At 38.5% G+C, this 9,966-nt stretch overlaps 1 pseudogene; it reads left to right on the top strand.

Moving 5' to 3' along the window:
* Window positions 1–3,455: 3,455 nt before the first annotated feature.
* On the top strand, window positions 3,456–3,896 carry LOC101663844 (annotated as a pseudogene).
* Window positions 3,897–9,966: the final 6,070 nt, after the last annotated feature.

Genomic DNA, 9,966 nt, shown 5'->3' with positions numbered 1-9,966 from the left:
GATCCCATCAACACCTCATGATCTCACAGGCTGGTGTGCTTCTTCCATGTGGGCTTTGTTGCTTCTGAGCTAGATGGCTGCTTGTTCATCTTCAAGCTTTTAAAACTCCAGATGCTATATCTTTTGATAGCCTGGCACCATCAGCTTTCTTCACCACATTTGCTTATGCACCCATTTGTCTTCAGTGATCCTGTCAGGAAGGTGAGCATCATAGAATGCTGGATTGTTAGAACAAAATGTTCTTGTGTTAAGGGAGTGCTTGAGTTAAAGCCCAATGTCCATCTTCAACCTTAATTCTTAACATATAGATATGAGTACATAGTTCTATTCCCCTCTTGTTTTCTCTATATATTTACATATGTGCATACCTGTGTTTAGGCCTCATAAAAGTCCTTTGCCTCCTGGCTCTTTCTTCTATTTCCTTTTCACACCCACCATCATGTTTGGCCTTCATTTTATCAGGAGAAATCATTATGTATAAAAGGGCATTATACTTGGTAAAATAGAGGGGCAGCCAAAAAGAGGAAGACCCTCAAAAAAACGGGTTGACTCAGTGACTGCAACAATGGGATCAAACATAAGAACCATTGTGAGGATGGCACAGACCAGGCAGTGTTTCTTTTGTTGTACATAAGGGTGCTATGAATATGAACCAACTCAAAGGCACCTAGAAGTAATATTTTATCACAAGATTTATATTTATTTTTAGGGTGAGAACTTTCTAGGGCTCTGGGTAATTATGAACCTTTATCATACTTCTTACTTTGGTATTTTAAAAACTTCTCATACTTAGCTCTTCAGTTACTGCATTCTTATTGGTTTGTTCAAATTTAGTAGTCACAAAATTTTTTAAAAATGGGATGATCATTAATACCAGGAAAATGACTATCACTTCTCTCTATCTCTCTCTTAGGTTCTGGACCCTCTAATCTTTACAGCTTGGTTAGATTTCTTGTGCCTTCTGACTCCCTGATCAATCACCTATCACTAAGTTTCATGGCTTTTCCCAGCATGATGATTTATCTATTGTTGTTTTCAAGTATCATCTAATACAAGATAATTTCCAGAATCAGGAACAGAAATTTTCATTTGAAACTCAGAAGCCATTTATTTTCTGATCTTTTTCCAGCTCTTGAGAATTACGCATTCACTTTTATTCTCCCCATGGGCATTCATGCTCAATCAACAGAACTTCCCTGAGAGATCATATCTCTCCACAAGTGTCCAGACATTAAATTTAATCTCATAGACTTTGCAAAAAAAATCCCCCAAACCAAACAAAACTCTAAAATATTATTTTGAGAAGTTAAGAATGAATGATGTAACTCATTAAAAAGAGAAAGAGTAATATTTGAATTATGGACAGAAAGTTTAGAGGTACATAAAAATACAATAATTTAAAATTTATTTCCTTAAGAAAAGGCACTAACTAGAGATAGACAAGTGCTAGCTTGAATGAAGGGGAAGTCAATACACAATAAGAGACATTGGCAAAAGATGATGGAAGCAGGGTAAGGCATTGGGATTCTGTAAGAGTTAAAAGCAACAGAAACATTGGATGCAAAGCTGACATAGATTAAAATACAACACCTTATGATCTGTTGAAAGGAGTGCTGGTAGCAGAGTGGTTACAAGCTGGGCTGCTAACTGAAAAGTCAGCAGTTTGAAACCACAAGCTTCTCTGCAAGAGAAACTAAGGCTGTCTAGTCCTGTGAAGAATGACAGTCTTGGAAATGTACAGGAGCAGTTCAGCTCTGCCCTTTAGGGTCACTGTGATCAGCATCAACACAATGGCTGTGGTTTTGGAATTTTGGTTTTATCATTTGTTCTCCCATTTGACCCATTTACAATTGTTCTAGTTTTTAACATTTTCTGTGTACTCTTCAGTTGAGGTTTTTCTTGTTTTTGATTTTGGGTATATTTTTCTGTATAGTAAATGCATTATGAGTCTACAGATAGTAAATGGATTAATGGTTTCTTAGGGTAATTTCAAGGGCCTCTGAGAATGTAATGGTTACGCATGGGGCTGCTAACCACAAGGCCAGTAGTTCTAAACCACCAGCCAGATCCAATGGAGAAAAATGAGGCTTTCTACTCTAATACAGAATTACTTGGACACTCATAAGTGTTTTTTTAAATAGTCTTATAAGGTCTCTTGGTGTCAGAGATGACTTGACAGCAATAAGCTTCTGAGGGTTTTGACAGTGTGGTAAAGGAGAAGTTAATAAAAATTATTAGAAGAAGGAAGAAAATTTTCTAAAATAGATTATGGTGAAGATTGCACAACTCTTTTCAATATGAATAAGCTATTGACTTGTAAAAAACCAACACCAGAGACAAATACTGTAAGAGACACAATCCTGCAATAGTGGTGATATATAAGTAGATGTTTGCATCACCCCACAAGTTTAACAGGTGTGATAGGGAGAGAGGGCATAGACCTACAAATATATGTAGATTAGCCAGATGATATTTGTATAGGTGTATTTATCTTTGCTGACAAAATGCCCATGAATATGGTGGAGTATATGAAGGGCAAAGTGATGAAAAATGTTTTAGATATAATTAATCACTTTGAGATAATGAGTCACTATGTCTGAGGGATCAGGACTGTAGCAACAAGGGACACCAAAGTCAACTGTCATAACATAATTCACAAAGACAATGTTTTTAACCTTCTTTGGTGATTAGAGACTAAAGTTTTAAAAGCTCTTGAGTGGTCATCTAAGGTCTAACTATGGGCTTCTCCCTGTCCAGATGAAAGAAGAGTGATGGAAATTGAAAGATATGTGGAAACAATACCAGAGTCAATATAGTCTGGAGGATAACACAAACATCAGACTCTACAGCCCTGAATCCAGAGGGTTCAGATGATGCCTGGCTATCCCTGCCAGTTGCCCTCAAACTGATCACATTAGAATGTCCTGAATCAAGTGGAAGAAAAATCTGGAACTGAACTCAAAATCAAAAGCAGACAAGGGTTACTGGTTCTGTAGAGACAGGTAGAAAGCCCAAGACTCTGGCCTGTAGTCCCATTTTGGGTCTGGATTCTGAAAGCAAGTTACAAGGGTTAGGAAAGGAGAGATGAAAACAGGAAACACGGGGAGTAAGTTGGAGAAGTGAAGGTCCATCGAAGGAATTGTAATAGATAAATTAAAACAAACAATGTATGAATTGTTCAATGTAAAACTGATGATCCGCTCTATAAACCTTTACCTAATTTACAATAAACAGTAATAAATACAACATGCAAGTTGAGTTATTTTAAAAGTATTCCTAGAGGAATGCTAAACAGATCAGGGAAAGTTAATCAAAAGTACATATTAATATTGTGTTAGTTTTGGTAGACTAGAGAAACAAATTCATACACACTCATATGTGTATAAAAAGGAGCTTTATAATGGTGGTGCTCTGCTTGAGTGGCTGAGCAGCATGGACGCAGACCCGTGGGCGCTATGGTTTTCCTCACCACGCAGTAGTGGGTGCGGAATCTGCTACTGGAATTTCAGGAGGTGCTGAAGCATGCCTGGCACTTCCAGAGAAGAAGAATCAGTGCTCCAGGTTGGCAATCCGAGCTGTGATTCGAGCCTTTGTGAAATGAGCAAAAACACAGACATTGAAGAAGAGGAACATGAGGACTCCCTGGATCAATCCAATAGTAGCTGCTTCCAGGAGCGTGGCTTGAGGTACCCAGCTTTTGTTGGCAATTTAGTTAAGTGCCAGGTGGATCTCAACAGGAAAGTGCTTGCCCACCTGGCCATCTACGAGCCAAAGATTTTAAACCTTTGGTGCCTTTGGCCAAAAGGAAGCGAGAAGAGGGATTTGCTGCTGCCCTGGGGGATGAGTTGGAACCAGAAGGCGTGTTCTACGGAGTGACGCACTCCTGTGCCCATTGACCCTCCTGCCAGTGGTGGTGTGACTTCCAAGATGTTTGTCCCATCCGATGGTCACAGACCCTGAAATTGCGAGAGGAATGGACACAATTACGTACAGACGTCTTGATAGCAGATAGAAGCGAAGGGTCCAGCCTCCCTCCTAGTGGGAGAGGTCCACAGACTGGTTAGATACAGATCATGCAAATGAAGCTGGTTTGGTGCTCTGCTTTGCAAGAAAAAAACTCCAAATGAGCTTTATATAAAGAGTAATTGTACACAAAGAAAACATGTAAGCCCAGTACAGATCAAGTCCATAAGTTTGATATTAGCCCATCTGTCTGACACCAATCTATAAAGTCCTCTTCAGACTCATGAAACACATGCAATAATGCAGAATGCAGAAAGATCACAGGCCAGTGGGTGAGAAGTTTTGTGGATCCAGTGGCAATGTAAGCATCTCAGTGCTGGTGTGGGTCCCCATGTAGCTCTTCCAGCTCTATCACTTTAACTTAGCTCCATGTGTCATCGACAGGGATGTCTTGCAGGGAGTGAGAGTGTGTCTGCCTACAGCAAGCTATTTATCTCCTTAGCGACTCCAAATCAGGTCATCAAGCTGCGACCTCATTGACAGGCTAAACTCCACCCCTTCACTCTTAGTTTTCAAATTGACAACCTATTATTTAACTACCACAAATGCTAACTGATGTTATGAACTAATAAAACAGGGAGTAAACATTATTAAAATTAGAATTATTTCTCTTCCATAAAGTAAAAGCTACCTGTTGGACAACCCTGCTATATGTAGAAAATATATAATCGTTTATTAATTGGAATAAATTTGAAGATGTATAAAATCACCATTTTTTAACATACTATGTTTAATACAATATGACCATCAAAGCAGATAATTTGGGAGCTTAGATGGTGCACTGGTTAAGTGTTCAGATGCTAACCAGAGGTCAGTGGTTCAAAGTCACCAGCACCACAGGAGAATGATGTGGCAATCTGAGTTTTCAAAGATTTGTGACCTTGGAAACATGTGCAGTTCAATTGTAAAGTTTTGCTATTAGTTGAAATCAACTTGAAAGAAGTAGGTTTAACTTTGTGTGTCTGTGTATGTGTGTGTGCGCGTGTGCACACGTTCATCCCTTTGTTTGTCTTTTTGCAGAGACCACAATCTGTTAGTGGTGAGATCAGGGACTGTATTTTACTTATCTTCTTATTGTAGTAAATGTATAATACCTGGCATAATAAAATCTTGATACATTAATTAACTGTTTTAATACATTGTTTTTAACTTTTCCTGGCTAAGGATATTAATTTTGGAAATTGCCAGCTTTTTAAATTTCAAAAACTTCTTTGAAATGTATAGGAGAATTTTTATAGCAAAGTTCACATCTCCTTATTATTGAACTTGAAGCTGTCCTTTCATTCTCTCATTTGAACAATCTGGCTTGATGCATCTTCATAGTATCAACAATAGGGCTTCCCCCCATTCAGCTGCTTTAAAGAACCACTGTAGCTTCACTATACACATTTTTTACTATGTATCACAATCGCACCCATTGAAAGTATACTTTTTGGAATTCATGACCTCTTTTTATTCGCTGATTCTTTAGATTCCCATGTCAGGAACATTATTTATTTATGTATTTATTTATTTATTTATTTATTTATTTATTTATTTATTACTACCAAGGACTTTAGTCCTGTTCAGATTCATGTTCTTTCATCTGGAAAATGTATTTTGAAAGGTTATTCTTGTTTAGTTATGGTAAGATTCAGAAGGCAGATAGGAAGAAATATTAACATGTTCCCTAGTCTTATGGTTCAATGAGTACCCCACTCTTGCTTGGAAAGGAAGAATAACTGCATTTATTTATGCACATACTTAGCAAATTGCAGTCCAAGTGCTTTACTATAAGCAGAGATTATAAAAGTTTTCTGTCCTTAGAATCCATCCCTTCAGTCCAGTTTGGCAGACAACACCAACAAGAAGATATTTAGGCTAGTTTAGTAGAAACAACAGCAGATATGCTTTGGGTGAGGTGGAATCATGATGAAGGGTATCTAAATAGAGAATATGGGTAGAATCAAGGATGTACAAATAAATTGAAATTTGACCAAAATTTAAAGAATTATTAAATGTTCTCCAGATTATTAGTTTGAAACAACTTATAATTAAACATGTCCTATTGAACTTAATAGATGGTATTAACTGAAGATGAAGCAAGAGACATGCGTTAGACAACTAGATGTCAATGGATTTCTCTGGAATAAAAAAATCTACACTATGCAAATAGTATTAAGTAAATACTTTTGTCAAAAATATATGCAACGTCCTTATAGATATTGTATTTATCCTTGCTATTTAGGGTTGTTACTGAAGATAGCTTTCCCCACAGAGACCCAATTTCTCACTGTCCCTAGCATTTAGTTGATGCTATGTGACTAATTTTCACTCATGGAATAATAATACATTTAGGCCAAGAGAGTTAGGAAATACATATGCATTCCTTATCTTCTCATCCCTGACTTGTATGTGTAGAAAACTTGAAAGTGCTTGAGAATGACAAACTTACAGGGTGAGAGGAGCCTGAGTCCCTGAAACAGTACGGGGATAAGAGCTGCAGTGTCAACTGTGATCATCGGTACTACATATGCATAAGAAAATAAGAAGCATTTTCTTGGATTGAGCCACAGACTTTCGTTGTTAATGCTGCTATTGCTAAGCTCCTTAACAAATACGTTATTTGGGAAATCTATGCAATTCTCTAAAGAAATTAAAAAGCGATTTGTATTTAGCATTCTTATTGTGAATAGGAACCAGAAAAGAAATGCCCTTTATCACCACTCCTATTCAATGTTGTGGTGGCAAGTCTTGGAGGAAGAAGGAAAATTATAGGCATCCAACTTGATAAAGAAGTAAAACTCTCTGTTCATAAATAAAATAATCCTATACAAATAAAATTTCAAAGCCACAGCAAGAAAGTTACTGAACAATTTCAATAAAATGGCAGGGTACATGAACAACATACAAAAATCAATTTGATCCCTTTAACAAAGAGTCTTCTGAAGAGAAAATCAGGACAATGTAATTTGCAATAGCTTCTAAAAAGATAAAATACTTAAACATCAATTAATCAATTACACAAAGAAATCAACAACACATTATGTGGGAAAAAATCTAAATCAATGAACAAATAAATCATTCTCCTGGGTAAAAATATTTAACATTGTGAAAATCTCAATAAGTCCTAAAATGATCTACATATATAATGCAATTGCAATTCATATTTCAGCAATATCCTTGATATGTAAAACTAATCACCAATTTTATATGAAAAGAAAAGAGACCCTGGTAAGCAAAGAACTATTAAAGAACAAAGTAGAAAGTCTTGCACTTCCTGGTCTACAAGGTCATTATAGTTACAATCACAAACACACAGATAAATGGAACAGAACTGAAAACCCCGAAGGGAATCACCCTTATGAACAGCTGATCTTTAACGAAAGGCCAAAATGGATCAAATGGAGAAAAAAAACGTCTCTTTTCAAAATGGTGCTGAAAAATGAAACAGGACCCAGATTTCACACTGTACAAATACATTCAAGATGGATCAACTCTTAACTATAAAACCTAGAACTATAAAGATCATCAATGAAAAAAACAGACACAAACTTAGATTTACTGAATTGTGACACAAATACACAATCAAATACAACATAACTGGAAACACACACAGCAGAAGATAAACTCAATGAGTGAGGCTTCTGAAATTTAAACATTGGGGGTTTCGACAAGATGTTGAGTGAGTGTCACACACCAGAGAGACTCTGTATAAACCAGCTCAGGATAGTCACTGAAAGGGAAAATCCACTCTTCCAGGTCATGGGAGGGACATCATAAAGATAAGTAGCCTCAGATCCACTAATTTTTGAAAAGCTGTGTACTTTTTGTTTAGCACTGCAGAGGCCATCTGGGACCAAACTTTAGCCCTGCCACAGTCAGAGCTGGTGCTGTGCTACTTCGGCTGGCCCAAGGGCTTCACTTCAATGGTACCACATTTGGGCAGAGTTTAAATCCCTCCAGCCCCACAGTCAGGTGGTTAGGGCTCATTCATTTCTTTACTTTTTTCCCTTGTCTCTTTCCCACCACAGTCACAGCTGGCTCATGTTTTTCTGCCCCCCCCCCTCTTTACTTTCACAAGTCACTGCCAGTTTCCAGGGTGCTCCCCTTCACTTAGGGTGACTTTGTCCGCCCTCCACTCAGCTGGGGGAACCTCTGCCCACCTTCTATGGTGCTCCACGTGGCTGGGGGGAAATCCCACACTGCCCTCTTAATGGCTTGGGAGACTCCTGCCTGCCCTGAAAGGCTCTCTAAGTGACTGGGAGTATGTCTGTCTGCCTTCCATGGTGCTCCACGTGGCTGGGGGAACACATGCCCATCCCCTGTGGCCCATGTGGTTGAGGGTACCTCCTACCACCTTTCATAATGATTCGTGTGGCCTAAAGCAGACCCTCCAGCCCTCTGAAGCTCTCTATGCTGCTATGTGAACCTCTGCCCAACTCTGTGGTGCTCTTGCAGACTAGGGCAATTCTGCCCACCATCCACTACAGTGCTTTACACCACTGGGAACCCCCAGCCCACACTGACATGGCTTCTTGTGAGCTCATCCAGCACAGCACCATCCTCACTGGCCCACAACTGCTCAACCAACATCCCCTGAGAGGACCATCCAACTTTCCCTTGAAATAACAGAACTCTGGTTTGTTAGGGAGAGAGTGAAACCACAGTGAGATAAAGCAATAGTCCAACTTCCCAGCACAGTTAGTTGAAGGCAGTCAGTAGAAGCATTCCTACAAATCTCCCAAAGAGAAAGCCCAGTGCTCTTCAACTCTCTGGATAATGGCACTGAGCTCCTATCCTCTAAAATGACAATCATACAACAACAGTCCCCACAACCTCAATGAAAAAAGAGGATAAATGAAAGGCAATGTTGGAAGAAGTCTTGAAACTTATGACATACATATAAGAATTAGACATTGATCTACAATAGAAAGAAATCTTCAGAATGATGCTAGAAGTCATACAGGATAAGAGGGAAGTAATACAGAAAAAGTATGAAATGATAGAGGAGATAAAGGTAATACACCAAATGGAAATACAAGCAATAAGGGACAAGGCAACCAAGGCAAATAACAAGTTAACAGACATCATTAGCAGAACAGAAGAAGTGGAGAACCATACTAGTGAACTTGGGGACAACCAGATAGGCTTCATCAAATGGGAAAGACAGTCAAACAAGTTAATCAAAGATGCTGAAGAAAATCTAATAACAATGTCTGATGTCATGAAGAAAAGCAACATTCGATTAATTGGATTATGAAAAAAGTCACAACCAAGAAGTCAACTGTAAAAATAGCGAGGGAATTCCTGGAAGGAAACTTCCCCAGCTTAATGCATGAACATGAGACAACCATTCAGGAAGCATATATGACATCAGCTAGATTTAATCCCAGGAAGAAGTCACCAAGGCACATAGAAGTTAAACTATCTAACTTTGAGGAAAAGGAGAAAATCATAAAGGCAGCTAGGGGAAAACAGGCAGTCACCTATAAAGGTACTCAAATAAGAAAAAGCCCAAACCTATCATGAAACACCATGAAGAAGAGGAGAGAGCACATTAACATCTTCAAAAAGTTAAAAGAGAACAATGCCAACCCAAGAATCCTCTAACCTCCATCAAGATAGATGGAGAAGTACTACTCTTCCCGAACAAGGAAAATTTCAAAGAATGGGTTAAGAAACCCATCTCTACAAAAAAACTCTCACCAATCCACTGTAGTCAGCAAAATAACATGCACTGGGCACACATATGAGACCACCATATAGAGCAACTCCACCAATACAATATTAACTCAGCATTAAAAAGATAGCAAGAATGAGCATTATCCCCTCCCAACCCCGCACGCATGCAAACACAGACACACACAAACACACAATGATAAGAAGGGAGGTAGGTAAATATGAGATGACATCACAGAGTCTACAGATGGATGTAATAACTCTGAATGCTAATGGACTAAT

The sequence above is a fragment of the Echinops telfairi genome, unplaced genomic scaffold (assembly GCF_000313985.2).
Source record: "Echinops telfairi isolate 266 unplaced genomic scaffold, ASM31398v2 ScPeMD7_3509;HRSCAF=4178, whole genome shotgun sequence".
Taxonomy (NCBI): Eukaryota; Metazoa; Chordata; class Mammalia; order Afrosoricida; family Tenrecidae; genus Echinops; species Echinops telfairi.
This window is presented reverse-complemented; position numbering and strand designations above follow the sequence as displayed.